At 34.6% G+C, this 17,428-nt stretch overlaps 1 protein-coding gene and 1 non-coding gene across 7 annotated transcripts in view; one reads left to right on the top strand and one right to left on the bottom strand.

The window, feature by feature from the left end:
* The window catches only part of UNC13C (unc-13 homolog C), a 610,270-nt gene that overhangs the window by 120,802 nt on the left and 472,040 nt on the right, over positions 1-17,428 (top strand). The gene's annotated exons all lie outside the window — the stretch shown is intronic.
* On the bottom strand, positions 11,968-12,073 carry LOC128773159 (U6 spliceosomal RNA). The gene has a single exon (XR_008417440.1). It is a non-coding gene; the product is annotated as a U6 spliceosomal RNA (small nuclear RNA).

Below are 17,428 nucleotides of genomic sequence, written 5' to 3'. Positions count from 1 at the left end.
TTTTGGTATCAGGGTAATGCTCATCTCATAGAATGAGTTTAGAAGTGTTAATTCCTCTTGACATTTTTGGAATAGTTTAAGAAGTATATATGTTAATTGTTTAAAAAATGTATCTATGAAGCCACCTGGTCCTGGACTTCTGGTAGTTTTTGGATTACTGATTCAATTTTATTATTAATCATTTTGTTCAGACTCTGTTTTTGATTCGTTCTTGGAAGACCATATGTTTCTAGGAATTTATTCGCTTCTAGGTTGTCCCATTGGTTGACATACAATTGTAGTAGTATTTTATTACCCTTTGTATTTCTGTGGTATCAGTTTTAAATTTTTTCAGTTTTGATTTTATTAATTTGAGACCTTTCTTATTTTGATGAGTCTGGCTATAAGTTTGTCAATTTTGTTTTCAAAAGTAAAAACCTCTTTTTGTTTTATTGATACTTGCATTTTCTTTTAGTCTCTATTTCATTTCTGATCTGATCTTTGTTATTTTCTTTTACTAACTTCAGATTTTTTTGCTCTTTTTCTGGTTCCTTAAGGTGTAACAGTAGATTGAGATTTTTCTTGTTTCTTGAGGTAATCGTGTGTAACACTATAAGCTCTTAGAACTACTTTTGCTGAGTCCCATAGATTTTGGAGAGTTGTGTTCTCATTTTCATTTGTCTCACTATTTTTGATTTAATGTTTGATGTCTTTGACTTAGTGGGTGTCTCATAGTATGTTGTTTATCCTTCATGAGTTTCCTAGCTTTTATTTTTCTTGTAAGAGACTCCTACTTTCATATCATTATAGTCAGAAAAGATGCCTGATGTGAGTTTAGTTTTCTTCAATTTATCAAGATCTCTTCTGTGGCCTAACATGATCTATCCTGGAGAATGTCACATGTACACTTGAAAGAATGTGTATCCTGCTGTTTTTGGATGCAATGTTCTGTACATATTGAGTCCATCTAGTTTACTGTGTCATTGAAGTCCACTGTTTACTGATTTTATGTCTGGATGATCTATCCATTGGTGGAAGTAGGTGCTAAAGTCCCCAACTATTCTTTACTGCCCATTTCTCTCTCTCTCTTTTTTTTTTAATTTAACGTTTATTAATTTTTGAGAGAGACAGAGCATGAGCAGGTGAGGGGCAAAATGAGAGGGAGAGAGATTCTGAAGCATGCTCCAGGCTCTGAACTGTTAGCACAGAGCCTGGTGCAGGACTTGAACCCACTTACTGTGAGATCATGACCCGAGCCAAAGTTGGACACTCAGCTGACTGAGCCACCCAGGTGTCCCTGTCCATTTCTCCTTATGTGAATATTTTCTTTATGTATTTATATTTTCCTATGTTGTGTACATAGATAATTGTGTGTTATATCTTCTTGGATTGATTGATCATTAGTAATGCACTTCTTGTTTCTTATTAGTCTTTGTTTTATTTTTTTTTTAATTTTTTATTTTTTTAACATTTATTTATTTTTGAGACAGAGAGAGACAGAGCATGAACGGGGGAGGGTCAGAGAGAGAGGGAGACACAGAATCTGAAACAGGCTCCAGGCTCTGAGCTGTCAGCACAGAGCCCAATGCGGGGCTCGAACTCACGGACCATAAGATCATGACCTGAGCTGAAGCCCGACGCTTAACCGACCAAGCCGCCCAGGCGCCCCATTAGTCTTTGTTTTAAAGTCTGTTCTGTCATGTGTATAACTGCTTCAGCTTTCTTTTGGTTTCCATAACTTTTTTCATATCTTTACTTTCATTCTGTATGTGTCCTTAGATCTGAAGTGAATCTCTTTTAGGCAGCATAAATGGGTCTTTTTTTTTTTTTTTATAATTAAGCTACTCTGTGTCTTTTGATGGGAACATTTAGTCCATTTCCATCTAAAGTAGTTATTAATAGATACATACTTAATGCCATTTTGTTGATTATGTCCTGATTGTTTTTGTAGTTCTGTTTCTTTCTCTCCTCTCATAATTTAGTGACATATTGTTATTTTTGTACTCCTTTCTCTTCATGTTTTTGTGTATTTATTACTGGTATTTGGTTTGCGGTCATCGTGAGGTTTATATGTAATATCCTATATATAGCAGTCTATTACAAGTTGATGGTTGCTTAAGTCAAAGTGCATTCTAAAAGCACTGTTTTTACCACCCCCCTGCCATGCTTTACAATTTTGTTGTCATATTTTATATATTATTTTGTGCATCCCTTAACTATTATACATCTGGATGATTTTTACTACTTTTGACTTTCAAACTTCATAGTAGGTTGTCACACCAGAGGTATGGGTTCTGGCAAAACTGTCTTTGCCCCTTCTGCCCGTTTCAGTGTGACGTTTTCTTTATATCCTTAATTGTGTTTAATCTGTTTTGCTAGTCTTCATTTGTTCTCAGAGCTAGTTCTATGTGTAATTTTAGGTTTTAGTGTGTCCCTGTGAGCTCAGTATCCTCCCTCTCCATCATCTTGATTCCATTTGTCCATTTTTAAATTGGATTGGATTTTTTTGCTATTGAGATGTAGGAGGTTTTTTTTTAATGTATTTTGGATATTAACCCTTTATCAGATAAATTGTTAGCAAATATTTTCTCACATTCCCTAGGTTGTCTTTTCATTTTGTTGATAAGTTTCTTAGTGCAAAAGCTTTTCAGTTTGATGTATATTTGGTTACTTGTGCTTTGAGTGTCCTATCCAAAAAAAGCCTTGCCAAGAACCATGTCAAGGAGCTTTATTCTTTTGTTTTATTTTAGGTATTTTATGGTTTCTGGTCTTACATTTAAGTCTTTAATGACTTTTGAGATCATTTTTGTGGGTGGTATATGATAGGGGTCTAGTTTCATTGTCTTACATGTGAATATCCCATTTTTCCAGCACCATTTATTGAAGAAACTGTCTTCCCCATTAAGTATTCTTGGCTTTCTGGTTGTATATGGTCAACTAATATTGACCATATATGCATGGGTTTATTTCTGGGTTTTTGATACTGTTCTATCAGTCTATTTGTGCTTATGCCAGTACCATACTTTTTTTGATTACTCTAGCGTTATGATAATAGCTTGATATCTTATTTTTCAGGGTTGAATTGGTTATTTGGGGTCTTTTATGATTACACTTAAGTTAGATAGTTTTTTTATACCTCTTGAAAAAAAATCTTAAAAGTGGCTAGAGCATAAAAGATCTTAGCAGACCTCATTCCAAGAAATGTTAAGGGGACTCTCTCAGGAAGCAGCAAAATCATACCAGACAGAAATAGAAATCCACACAAAGGAATGAAGAATACTGGAAATATCAGCTACACGGGAAACATGTAAGATGTTGTCTCTGCTCACAAATGGTGGAAATTTGTTAGGAAGGTGAAAATACTGGTTGAAGAATTCATCATTAAACAAAATTGACCTAATTTATCATTAAAATTACATATTAAGAGAATGTATTCCTTTTCCCCCCTGTAATGTCAGTTTTATTCCTCTGGCTAAGAGATCCAGAGGTAATTTGAGTTTTACATTTTTTAAATAGTTACTCCATCATGATTTTAGGTGCCCCTATTGCCCTTAGAAGCTGGTTGCACATTATTTGGCTCTTACAGAACTTTAACTCTTTGTCTGTGTGACATATATTCATGAAAAAAATACGTATAAGCAAAAAGGAAACTAATACCACACAGAAATAAGTAGTTAAATTTGTATGTATGTATGTATATAGACGTGCATGTACACACACAGTGTAGGATTTAATCCTACATATGTGAGCTGATAATAAACATACTGCTTTGTAACCTGTTATGTTTTACTTTACAATGTAGAATGAACATCTTTTCATGCATATGTGTGAAACTTTCCATTCGGAAAACAGACTGGGAAAATGGGTCAAAATACAAAATCTAGTGAGATGCTGGTAACAAGGAAGCCACCTAAAAAAAAAAATTCACTAGATGATTAAAAGCAAACCGAAGGTCAAAGATACGTCAGAAAATGCTAAAATGCTAACAGAAAGAAAACAGGGACCAGATTTTAATATCAGACCAAAAAAAAAAAAAAATCAAGGCCTAAAGCACACAGGATAAGGATGACTGCGTGTATGTCTTTGCTTCCAATGCATTATCACAAACTTGTTTCTTACTCTTCTTAACTCTTCTCTAAGCCTTTCCAACTCCTCTATTCCTCTTATCATTTCTTCAGGGTCCAAATGCCTTATGGGAGTGTCCTCTTCAAAGCCATGACCAGGTTGGGTTAGCCCTCCTTTGACATTTCCTTTTTCTTTCTGGCTTACACCTTCTTGGGAAGGTTGGGGACTTTCTTCTGCCTCCTCTGGTACATCTTGTGAAGGGTGGTCTGCCTAAGCTGTTGGCATCAACATGGGTTTCCTTCATTTTCCTCAAGAATTTTACATGTTGAGTATTTTTCTGTTATCTATTTTAAATAAATTAATCCTGCAGAGATCCAGGAGATTTTCCTCTTTCTTCTCCCACTGAATTTGTGTTATGCCTAAATGACCAAGAGTCCTGAAAGGATGTGGGCACTTTTCTCCTTCTCCATCAATACAGAGCTCAAGAATGTATTGTTTTAATCTGTGATCTAAAAGATGTTTAATGAAATTACAATAGGCCTTACTTCTCTCTTTTCTTCTAAGAACTTTACTTCATAGCAACTTCTCAAAAGTATCTTGGCTTCCACATATCAAAATAATGGCTTATAATGCTATCCCATAGTTCTCAATATTCGTAACCATCTAATAGATTTTATAGTAGATATGTATTAAACTCTTCAACATATTTCTCCTCTATTCACCCTCCTATTGCTGTATATTTCACATCTTTATTAAAATAGTTCTCATTTATGTTTACTATAATATGAACATAGTTTTTGCCACAAACCCAAGTGAATCCTTCTATTAAATTTACTTACTTGAACATCTTTCATTTTATCTAGAGTTATCAATCACCTTGTTCATTTATTGGCTTAAATTTCCGTGCCTCAATCATTTCTTCCCTACATGCACCATTATATCTATTAGACAACTATCAATATTACTGGTCCTGGGCTCATTGCTGTGCATCTCTGTTTGATCACTCTTCTTAGGATTTCTATTGGCAACCATCCTGGGAATTCCCTTTATTTTTCTCATATACTGCCTGGATTCTATCTATTTTTGGAATCACTTTTTTTACCTTTTGGGGGAAGGGGGAGGAGAGGGAGCATATTCATATTTGAAAATGTTTTTGTCTGTAGGAACTTTTTTTTTCAAGTTTTTGGATTGATTTTTTGTTGACAAATTTCTTTGTTCTCTAAGGAATTTTTTAAACTTGAGAGTGGACGTCTAGAATTGGTCTTTAGGTTTCTTATCTTTTCCTTGGCTTTTTCTTCCTGTTCTGACTTATGAGAATTTTTCTAACCTACATTTCTCAACACTTTAATTGAATAGTTGTGTTTAAGCTATCATATTTTAATATACAAGAGTTCTTTCTGATAGTTATTTTTATAGCATTTTATAGCATTTTATTTTTATTTTATGATGCCATATAGTTGCTTATCTCTCTAAAGAAGTTATATTTGCAGTTTAAGTTATACTTTTTGCCTTTTCCGTATATTGACTATGGATCATTTGTGCTCCTCTTTTGGTTTGTTTGTGTTCCTCTTTTGGTTTATTCGTGTCTGTTTTTCTATTAACTGTTTGTTCTTTATTGCCTCCTAATCATTTTATATTGGCTTATATGTAAGAATAAGGCACTGGAAGATGACTGTAAGCTTTGTTTACTTGGGTGGGGTTTGATAACTGCTGGGTTACAATACAGGGTAGTATGGTGGCAAGGCTGAATTTTCACTGGTGTGTGTGTGTCTGAAAAGTGTTGCAAATGTCACTTTGTGGAGTCTTCTTTCTAAGACTATTTACTTTGCCCAGAGAAAGGTTCTAGCTCTGAGAAACATATGCCTGCTTTTGTGGCTCTAGGAGTAGATTGAGCAGGGGAGTCTGATAGTTCAGTAGTTCATATATAGGATTTTATATAAGTTTCCTGTTTTTATCTCATTCCCATAATTTACCAGGTGTTTCTGGATCCATACGTCTCAAATTTAATGTCTCATGAGGATAAATCTTGAATCTCATTCCTGAGGCAGAGACAGCTTGACTGTGCATGGTGGTGAACAGGACCTAGGGATCCAAATACTGTATTCGGATGGGCAATTATTCTCTTGTTTTCAGCTCCTTTCTCTTGGTCTATGTTGCTTGCCCACCCCTGTTGCTTTACAGTCTGGAATCTGTGAAGGGTTTTTCAGGGTAAGTTTAGTTTCTTTGCTTTCTTTCATGTTGCTGCTTTCATTCTGAAGGTTTTATGTGTTTTAATCATTTATTGTCACTTTTAGTGAATTGACAAAAGGCAGAAGAGATCCACGTTTTTGGCCAATTCATTTTTAAACACAAGTTCAGTGTTGTATTATAAAGCCCTCTTGTGATTAAGAAAAAGCTTTAAATCAAACAACACCTTCTACAAATGACAAAAGACACATATACCAGTTTGTTAAGAAAATCTAGAGGCAGGAAAACTATACTGACTGTTGAAGAAATCATGAGAATCTGAACTATGGCAGTGATAAGATTGGGTGGAAGAGTGTGAATGTGAAAAGGAAATTAGGAGATGATTCAACCTGATTCGGTGACTAGTTGAATTTGGGGGTGAAAGGAATAAAAGGAATAGAAAGTTGAGGATGACTTCAAGGCTTTTGACTTGCATGACTGGATGAAATCCATTATCATCTTTTATGCAAAGAGAATGCAGGAGTAACATTAGCAGAAAAATAGATTAGTTCTGTTTTTAAACTTGAATTTGAGATGCCTGGGACTCACCGAAGTAGAGATGATCACCAGGTAGATACTTTGTTCTTTAGCACATGCCGCAGTCATTGCATTTGAGTTATCCTTCATAGTGTAGTTGTAGTGAGCTATAATAATTCTATTTGTTGGTATAGCAGTATTTTCAGTTCCCTTGACTCAGCAGTTGTAAGTAATGTAGTGAATCCATTTCAGAAGCATTTGCCTTTCATTTGAAATGAGAAAGAATTATGAGACCTCTGAGATTCATGTTTATAGAACTAGGAGATGATATATTGAGAGCAGGATCTGAAGCCTAGAATTTAGATTTGTCAGAGTGGATAATTTCCTTTCCTATAAAAATGAATTATTATTGGTCCTCAAATCATTTGGAACTGAATAAATGTTAAAACAAGAACTTGAAATACTTCCAACGACCACCTAAACTCTTCTAACCCTTGAAAAATACATTAAGTAAAAATATTTTCAGGTTTTCTGCTGAAGTGTTTGAGATTTGAAAGTTCATACAGAATGGCATGTAATGAGCTTTCTTAGAATAAAAGTAGCATGTAAGCATCATGTCACACACATTTTTTCTCTTCCTTAGTTTTAACAGAAAAATCATCCTTTATCCTTACAAATGAAGTTAATCCTTTCTGTTTTATGTGATATGTCCTCGTATTTTCTTACCCAACAAATTTCATTCTCCAGTCATTCTTTTCTTCCATTCATCCTGTGAAAAGACATTTTATAGATAACTGCCATATGACTCTGGGTTAGGCTGGCCAGAATGTTCAATCAGCCTGTGTGCTATTGGTTAGCAACCCAGTTGGGAACTTCACTGATTTAATCTGAAACTGGCCCCTGTATTCAGGGCAGGGAGAGACTGAAGAAAGAGGCAAGCAACTCCAGATTGGTAGGTGGGAGTTTGAATAAACAAAAGGAACTTACATAGGAGGTTTGTCTTGTGTGGTAGCAAGACAAATGGATTCCCACATCCACCCTCAAATCTTAAAAGTTTATAAAGAGGCCCTAAAAACTGTGCTCAGTCATGTATACGATACAGGTGTTTTCAACACCACATCACCATCTGAAGGCTATGTCCTTGGAGTGGCCTCAGGGAGTGGGAAAGGGAAGTGGAACCCACATTCTAAGGACAGGGAAGAGTGTTAGGAGCCTCTGAGTGCAACATTCATGTTGCAGCATTCATGGTTTTTTGATAACGTACCCCAACATGTGTTTAACGGCAATTAGACAGTAAAGAATGTTCAATCAAGGGTGGTGCTGACAGTGGCAGTCAGGCAAGATAAAAAAAAAAAAAGATTAAAAAAAATTACTTTCCTTGCTTTTTTTTCTCATTTACTGTATAATGAAAGATAATTTTAGAATGATGTTGCATTCCTGGAAGAATAAATTCTCCAAGGTAGGTTCACAGGTTAGTATGCAGTAGACATCAACTAGCTATGTTGAAATAAAATATGTATTTTTTGAAAAAAGTCAGAAAGTTAACAAATATCTTACTAACATGATTATTTTTATTGGTATGAAAATTGTGACTAATATTTTTGACAGTTTCCTTTTTTAAGTACTTCTAATATCACAATTAAATGCCTAAGCCATTGTTGTATTTTTAGTTTTGTAATATACCAGTAATTGAACAGAATAAAGCTGAAACTAAGGACTACCTAGTACAAGGGTAGGGGAAGGCTTTAACAAAAAAGAACTTGTATTTTAAATGATAATCATTCAAATATCAATATAAACATTTCTAAGCCAGTTTAACTTGGTTTCTGACATACTTGCCATACTTACATGTATTGCTTGATACACATAAGGATGTGCCAGGCATGGAGTTAGAATGTAGAGTTGGTCATAAAGATGATCACCTGGTTCCCATTTCTGAAGGAGCTCACAATCTGCAGAGAGGCAGTAAAATAAGGCAGTCTTTAAAATTTATGGTGTTATTCCAACTTTGGAAACAGGCTGAGAATTGAAGCAGAATTGGCTTTCAATGGCACTGCTTGCCTACAGAATGAGAACCCAACACTTAAAGGGTATTAGAGTGATATACAACACTTAAGGGAAGTAGTCTTCTCTCAAGCTTTTATATTAAATAGCCTTATTCCCATTACTTTGGGATGGTTTTGCTGTCCACTTTTAAGGAAACATGAGAATAGATTAGATCATAAAGGCTTCTTTATTTTCATTCTAGGATTACATAAAAAGAGCAAAACGTTGTTCGTAATGAAACTTCCCATTAGAAGATGTGAGTTGAGTCTTGAGAAGATTGAAATTTTAGTCCTTTATACTAAGTTACTGAAAACTGCTATAAGTAAAAGAAACATGGTTTCTGTAACTCTGTGTGTGTGTGTGTGTGTGTGTGTGTGTGTGTGTGTGTATGATCCCACACATTGTAAGACAGTAGAATAAACTTCAGAGATGATTTTTCAAGCATCTTTGGTTTTTGGTTCTGTAACAAATTTTTGATGATAATGGTTTGACAATAGTTTTTCTGTTATTTCTACAAAAATGTGTTTTAGTAAATCCTTTAATTTAAAATCTCAAACGATGTAGGTCAAGAAAAAGTTATCTAGTATTAACAGTCATAGTACTGTAGTAGATTTGATATCAGGTCTCAAATTAAACCAAATTTCCTCCTTCCCCCCTTAGAATATAGATTTACCTTCAAAGCTAGGTAAAAATTATTGATGATAAAAGCGGCTTGCCTTTCACTTAGTTGCAACTTGTTTTCTCTCCATTTCTATTTTGACTAAAAACTAGGGTTAGTAGATTGAAGAGGTAAAAATACAGTCAGCTGGATTTCTTTTCCTAGTTTGACTTAGTGATTACAGAAGAATGAGTCTGCTATGGGGAATACTACAGACTTAAGTAACTCTGTAGATAGAGACACTCCTCAGCAAATTCAGAAGAAGAAGCATTCCATGTGGATCCTGGGGTGGTTTGCTTTTATATATTCGGCTGGGAGGAATTCGGATACCTGGCCTGAGTCAGAACCTGGAATATGGGTGCAAGCCTCCAGTTCTTTACCTGGAGTGCGATTATTCTCCTCTCCATGTGTTTATGGGGATACCCCAGACACCTTTTCTATCTTCTGTACCTCTGTATTGACAGATGTTTCCTAGAATTAAAAATGTTTTCCATGTATGGCTGTCTCAGCCTCCAGCTAACAATTTAGAAAACTGAAAGTTAAGAATCTCAACTTCTGTGCCAGCAATGACAAAACTTTTACAAACTATATTTTCTAAGAGAAATAATTCTGTATTTAATCTTCACTCAGCATAATCCATACCTCATGAGCTCTGTGTGCACAGGCACTCCTTGATAAGAGGTAGATTCATGAAATAATGTGGATTGTAAGTTGCAGGGATGGGGATGGAGATACTTTGGGTGAATATTCCTTCTCCCCCTGACATATCTGTTAAGACAGAATGTGACAACTCTTCCCTATCAAAGTCACTCTGCTTTGTGGCTATCCCTTCTTCCTTAGGCATTAGCAATCAAGAAGAGGTCTGATATAAACATCAGTTCTAAGTATGGTTGCAGGTCTTCTGTTTAAAGTAGAAGTATTAGTAGGTAATTATGAATCTCAGAAATTGTGCGAGAGGCAAATAGTACTTTGCAAAAATTCCATACCAGGAGGAGTAGAAAAAAATGTTATTATTCTATTTGTTAGGTCAAATGAGACCTGAATACAAAATCAACTTCTGTGTTCTCAGTGTGTATCCTGGGAAGTGAAATTGCTGTCGTATTTTGAAGACTAGGAGGGAAGATTTTACAAGAATAAAATAATGCATTTTGTGGTAATTGGTTTCCAAATGATTAAAAGGGCTTTAACTTGATAGAAAAATATAATTGAATATTATTTTAACATTATAGCTCTAGCCATATGACATCTTTTGTGAAAATTAATGATTATTAGTTTTCTGGACCATTAAGCAGAGCCTGGAGCAAAGATCAAAGTTGTTTTGTTGTGAATTTTCTTGCTCATGAACTTTGGTGCCTTAATATAATTACCCCCTTTTTAGTGATTCCTTGAAGAGAATTTATTAGCTTCATGAATGACTTTCAGTAGAGATTACCAAACTAATGGGCAGGGATGGAAAGCTGATGACTTAGTTCTTTCTCCTGCAATTTCATATTAAACAGTTGCTTTCTGAAAGCTCACACCCTATTGCATGTTTTTAACACATAATGCTTACTTACAGGGATATCACTAGGTTAAATGCATCAAAAAGTTCTGCCCAAGACAGTTGATGATGAATCTTTTTCTTCACGCCGAAAGAGCAGGGTGTGATGCGCACTGCAAAATTTGAGGGAGTGAATTCTATCTTCCCCTCTCTCCCTGAATTTATTTCAGAATTGCTGTGTTGGTAAATTAAACATAAGTTTCATTCCTGACTTGACACTTGGAAAAGCATCCTTCTGTTTATATATGATGAGGTAGATATTAGAAACGAAAGGTTCCCACATACCTTAACAGTTTCCCATTGTACCAAGGGTTCCATAAACATCAAATCTGTTGAACACAGAAGAGTTGTGTAACCTTGCTAGGAAATGACATTAACTTATTATTTTCTTGGAAAAAATAACACCTAAACTCAGTGGTTTTCATATGCTTTTTTAAGAGAACTGTTTTTGGAAACAAAATCTTTAGAACCTAGTTATAAAGCAGATAAAGTCAGTATTGCTGTTCTTCAATCAGAGGCAGTGGGTGCAGAGTCCTACCTGCCAAGCCCTTCCTTGCCCAGTGAAGCCTCTGTCGGAACTCCAGCACTTTTCATAACACAGTTTGAAGCCCACTAGGAAACATGATTCTCTAAAAGCCTTTTGTTCTGAGATCCTATGATCCCAACAAGCAATTATATTTGCATATTATTTGCTCTATAGTCTGCTTTACCCCATGGGTAATGGATGGGATATCATCAAAGTATGGTAAGATTTGGTAAATGGAAAAACCAAAGAATATTTGAGGGAACATAGGGCCAGTTATGGAAGGCAGAGAGGAATGTTTGCTAGTACACAGGGAGATGTAAAAGGAGCTACTGCTCCTCTTTGAAGGTTATTTCACTCTCTAGTCGCCATTCCTTCATTCCCTAGGGACAATCACTGTAAAAAATCTTATGTACTCTTCCAGTATATGTTAAAGTTTTCCTATCCCTTATTATAATAAAATGATGCCATTTTAGATAATCTGTCATCCTTAGCAGGGGCCATGCTAATCTTGTCTGTATCATTCCAATTTTAGTATATGTGCTGACAAAGCGAGCGCCCCATACTAGATGATTCTGCAACTTTTTAAACTCCATGTTATGTTCTTAAAACAACTCGCATTGATGCCAATTGATCTAATTAATTCATTTTAATGTATTTGACCATATAAACATCTCAAAATTCTCTAATAGGGAATACTATGTAATATTTTTTCCTATTACAAATACTGTAGTAAACATCTTTTAATATGCAATCTGCTACCTAAGTGTAAGAGTTTGTTCATGTCACATACCTAAAAGATTTGTTGGGCAATAGGGTGAGCAAATTTCAACCTCCCTAGAAACTGCGATTTCATTTTCAAAAGTGGTTGTATAAATTTTTAACCCAGTACTTCTTGAAAGTTTCAGTCCATAACAACATGACAGTCTGAGATATTTCATTTTCTTTTCCATTCCAGTGGTTGTGAAGTGATATATCAGTGCTTAATATTAACTTGAACAATGCTCATAGTTGAAGAGTTTGAGCACCTTTTCCTATGTTAATTTCCTGTTAGGAAATGCATTTCAACATGCAGTTTTTCTACTGGGTTGTTTTTCTTCAAATTCTTCAATGGAGGCCAAGCTAATCCTCTGTTGTATGTTGGAAATGTATTTTCCTGTTCTGTTGTTTCTTTACTTCCAATGTGATACATGTATTTTCCTATTCTTGATAATTTATGCTTTCTGTGTCTTATGACAATATATAAATAGAATAATATAACACACCACACATATATATGTATATATGTATGTATATATGTATATGTGTGTATATGTATATATATGTGTGCATATATATATTTGTGTGTATATATATATATATATATATATATATATATATATTTTTCAGTTTGTTTACATTTAGGTTTGGATGCACTATATTTAAATTTTTAAGAAATAACTACCTGATTTCCAATGTGATCATAGCATTTTACATTCTTAGGGTAGCAGGTTTGAGTTGCTTCACATACTTACCGACACTTGTTATTGTCAGTCTTTAATTTCAACCATTTTGCAGTAAAAGTCATAGTATCTAATTGTGGTTTTAAGTTTTATTTCCCCAATTACTAATGATGACAAGCATCTTTATTGTACTTTTTGACTGTTAATGCATTTTTGTGTGTGAAGTATCTGTTCAGATTTTTGGTCCAACTTTAAATTGGGTTTCTACTTAATATTTTAGTTACAATTTTATAAATACAGTATACTTTTATAATGATATGTGTACGTATGTACATATGTATATGTATAAGTGCATATATCTGTATAAATGAAATTCATATTGTAATTTTTTTTTTTAATTTTTTAAAGTTTATTTCTGAGACAGAGACAGAGCATGAGTGGGGGAGGGGCAGAGAGCGAGGGAGACACAGAATCAGAAGTAGGCTCCGGGCTCTGAGCTGTCAGCACAGAGCCTGACGCAGGGCTTGAAACCACAAACCGTGAGATCATGACCTAGCCGAAGTAGGTCGCCAAACCAACTGAGCCACCCAGGTGCCCCTCACATTTTCGTGTTTTTGCTCAGTTTGTGCCGTTTCTTTTCATTTTTTATGGTGTGTTTTGAACAGCAGAATTTTTAAGTTTTGATTAAATACAATTCATTTTTTAGCAGATTTTTTAAACTGCTTAATTAAAAAAATGATAGGTTAACAGGACATTGAAAGATACTATAGAGATCAAATGTACCCTTCACTCAGTTTCCGCCAATAGTTGTATGTTACATAATCAGAGCACAATATAAAAACCAAGAATTCGGCACTGGTACAATGTGGGTACGTATCTGTCATTATATCACATGTGTAGATTGTATAACTGTCACTGCAATCCAAATACAGAGCTATTCCATCATGCTCTGTGCTATCCCTTTGTATTCTCTCTGACCTCTCCCTTCCCTGTTTAACCATGCATAGCACCCTTAGTAACCACTAACCTGTTAACAGTATAATTTTACATGCATGTAATCATATAATATCTTTCATCTGGATACCTTTTTTCTTTTTAATTAATACACTTAAGATCTAAGTTGCTGTGGATATTAGCATATTTTTATTGCTGATTAGTATTCCTTGATAGGGAGGTATCACAGTTTAACTTTTTGCCTCTTGAGGGACATTTTTATTGTTTCCAGTTTGGGGCTATCAAAATTAAGATGTTAAGAACAGTCATTTGTAATTTTTTGTGTGGATGTTTCATTTTTTTTTTTTTTTTTAGGATAAATGCCTGAGAGCAACATTGCTGGCTGTATTGTAGAGGTACATTTAATTCTATAAGAAATGATCAAACTACTTGAGAGTTACTGTATTTTATATTCCTACTGACAATGTATCAGAGACCTGGTTTTATTGCATCCTTTCTACATTTTGGTATTGTCAATGTTTTTACATAACTGTTCTAATAGGTGCATGGACATATTTTATCATGCCTCCAATTTGCATATCCTGAATATCTAGTGCTACTAACCATCTTTTGATGCACTTGTTCATCATTCATATGTCCTCCTTAGTGAAATGTCTGTACATCTTTTGCCCATTTTTTAATTGTGTATGTATGGTGGCGGTTTGCTGTTGAGATTTTAGAGTTCTTTAGAAATCGCGGGAAGTAATTCTTTGTTGAGTATATGGTTTGCAAATATTTTCCTCCAATTTATAGCTTTTCCTTACATCCTTTTCACAGGGGCTTTCCAAGAGCAAAATTTTTAAGGTCAAATTATTGACTTTTCTTTTTTTCTGTCATGATTAAAAACTCTTCTCCAAGCTGTGTGTCTTAAAGACGTTGTCCTGAGTTAAGATTTTTTAATCTTATGCTTTATATTTAAATGCATGGTTAATTTTGAGATAATTTTTGCATAAAATGTGAGGTTTAGGTTGAGAATGGTGTTTTTGCTTGTAAATATCCAGTTACTCGAGGATCTGTTGTTGAAAAGTCTATCCTCTGGTAAGTTGCTTTTGCATCCTTGTGGGAAAAAAAAAAGAGTTGTGTGGATCTTTAACTGGGTTCTCTATTTTGTTGCATTGATCAATATTTGATTCTATCTACTGATACCACACAATCTTAACTGTAAAATAAGTCTCGAAAAAATATATATATAATTGGAGACAATTGGCATTTTGGTGTCTCAAGGCTTCCAATTCATGGTATACCTTTGCATGTATTAATATTTTGCTTACTCTCATCACTGTAGGGTGGGGATTTAAGTTTCTGACAATAACTGGATTTGTTTACTTTTCCTTTCAGTAACATCAGCTTTTGCCCCACATGCTTTGAAGCTCTGCGTTTTCTTAATATTTTTTAGATTGTTATATCTTCCTGGTGGTGGATTTACTTTTATATTCTTATACAGTGTGTGTCTGTTAGTGTTGTTTTGTTTTGTTTTTGCTCTGAAGTCTATGTTGTCAGATGTTAGTTTATCTACTACTGTATTCTTTTGGTCGTTTGTATAGTGTATCTTTTTCCATTTATTTACTTTTAGCCTGCCTCTATCATTATATTTGAATTGAATTCCTAAGCATGTAGTTAGGTCATGGTGTTTTTTATCCATTCTATTCAGTTTTTTATTTGATACATTTATTTTTTTAGTTTATGTACTTTGAGAGACAGTGCACACAAATGGGGGAGGGGCAGTGAGAGAGGGAGAGAACAAGAATCCCAAGTAGACTCTGTGCTGTCAGTGCAGAGACCAACACAGGGATCAGTCCCACAAACTGTGAGATTGTGACCTGAGCTGAAATCAAGTCAGATGCTTAACCAACTGAGCAACCTCGGTGCCCTGTCTATTTGATAAATTTAGATCATTTACATTTAATACAATTATTAATTTTTTAATGTTTATTTGTTTATTTTTGAGAGAGAGCATGCCGTGCACAAGCAGGGGAGGGGCAGAGAGAGAGAGACAGATGACCCAAAGTGGGCTCAGTGCTGACAGCAAGAGAGACTGATGTGGGGCTTGAACTCATGAACTGTGAGATCATGACCTCAGCCATAGTCATACACTCAACTGACTGAACCACCCAGGTACCCCTGATGCAATTATTGATAAGGCTTAAATGTGCCACTTTATTCTTTGTCTTCTGTTTGTTTTCTTTGGTTTCATTCTCTAACTTTTCTGCATTTCTGTAGGTTACTTGTAAATATTAAATTTTTGAGTGTATTTCTTTATATAGATTTTTTAGTGGCTGCTCTAGGTATTGAATTATGTTTAAGTTTTTTATTGCTTCCTTAAAACATTGCCACAAACACAAATTTTTATCTTAAAATTCTGAAAGTGAAAGGTCTGTTATAGGTTTGCTGGAATAAAGTTAAGGTATCAGTACAGCTATATTCCTTTCTGGAGGCTTAGGAAAGAATCTGTTTCAATTACTTTTCCAGCTTTTAGATGTACTTATACATTTTTTTTAGCTCATAAAGGTTTAGCTCTATTTTCAAAACCAGCGACTCCGTATTGAGCTTTATAATACTGAATCACTCTGACCTCACTCTTCTACCTACCTCTTCCATATTAAGGGTCTTTCTGATTACATTGCATCCACCAGATAACTCTTCATAATATTTCAATATTATGGTCAGTTGATTAGCAAACTTAATTCTATCTACAACTTTAATTTCCCTTTTCCATGTTAAGTAATAAATTAAGTTTCCAAGAAGTGTAACATGGCTGTCTCTGGGGGCCATTAATTTGCCTAATACACATTATATACATATACAATTGATCAAGTTGGTTGCTGTATACATTTTACCAATTAAAGTGAAATGCAGAAAGCTTATCTAACACTATTTCCCTTTATTCCCTCACATTTAAAGTAAAATTGCCTTAAATATTTCCCCTGTATACAACCCAATCAGATAGTGTTAAAATTTTTATTTCATCCATCAAACATAATGCAGAAAACTCAAGAGGAAAAGGAAAGCATATTACATACACCCACAGTTTTGCACTTATCCTTCATTTTCCTTTCTGGATGTTTCAAGATTTCTTCTTTTGTCATTTCCTTTCTGTTGAGAAATATATTTTAGCCATTCATTTAAAGTGAGTTGGCTTGTTATAAAGTCTCATATTTTTCCTTCATCTGAGAATGTCTTGATTTCCACTTAATTCCTAAAGATATATTTGCCCTGAATATGGAATCTTGGGTTGATCATTTTCTTCTCTCAATGTTTGAAAAGTGTTCTTCCATCTCTTTCTGCCCCTGTGGTTTCTACTAAGAAATCCTTTCTTATTCAAACTGTTTATTCCCTATGGATCATGTACCACTGCTCTCAGTGCCTTTAACATTTTTTCTTTGCTCTTGGCTTTCAGGAGTTTGTGATGTGTCTTGACATGAATTTTTCATTTTGTCCTGTTTATGGTTTGCTCAGCTTATTCTGCAGATTTGTGTTTT

This window comes from Panthera pardus, unplaced genomic scaffold (assembly GCF_024362965.1).
Source record: "Panthera pardus isolate Hobbes unplaced genomic scaffold, ASM2436296v1 HiC_scaffold_24, whole genome shotgun sequence".
NCBI lineage: Eukaryota > Metazoa > Chordata > Mammalia > Carnivora > Felidae > Panthera > Panthera pardus.
Note: the sequence above shows the minus strand (reverse complement) of the source record. Positions and strands in the feature narration are given on the sequence as shown.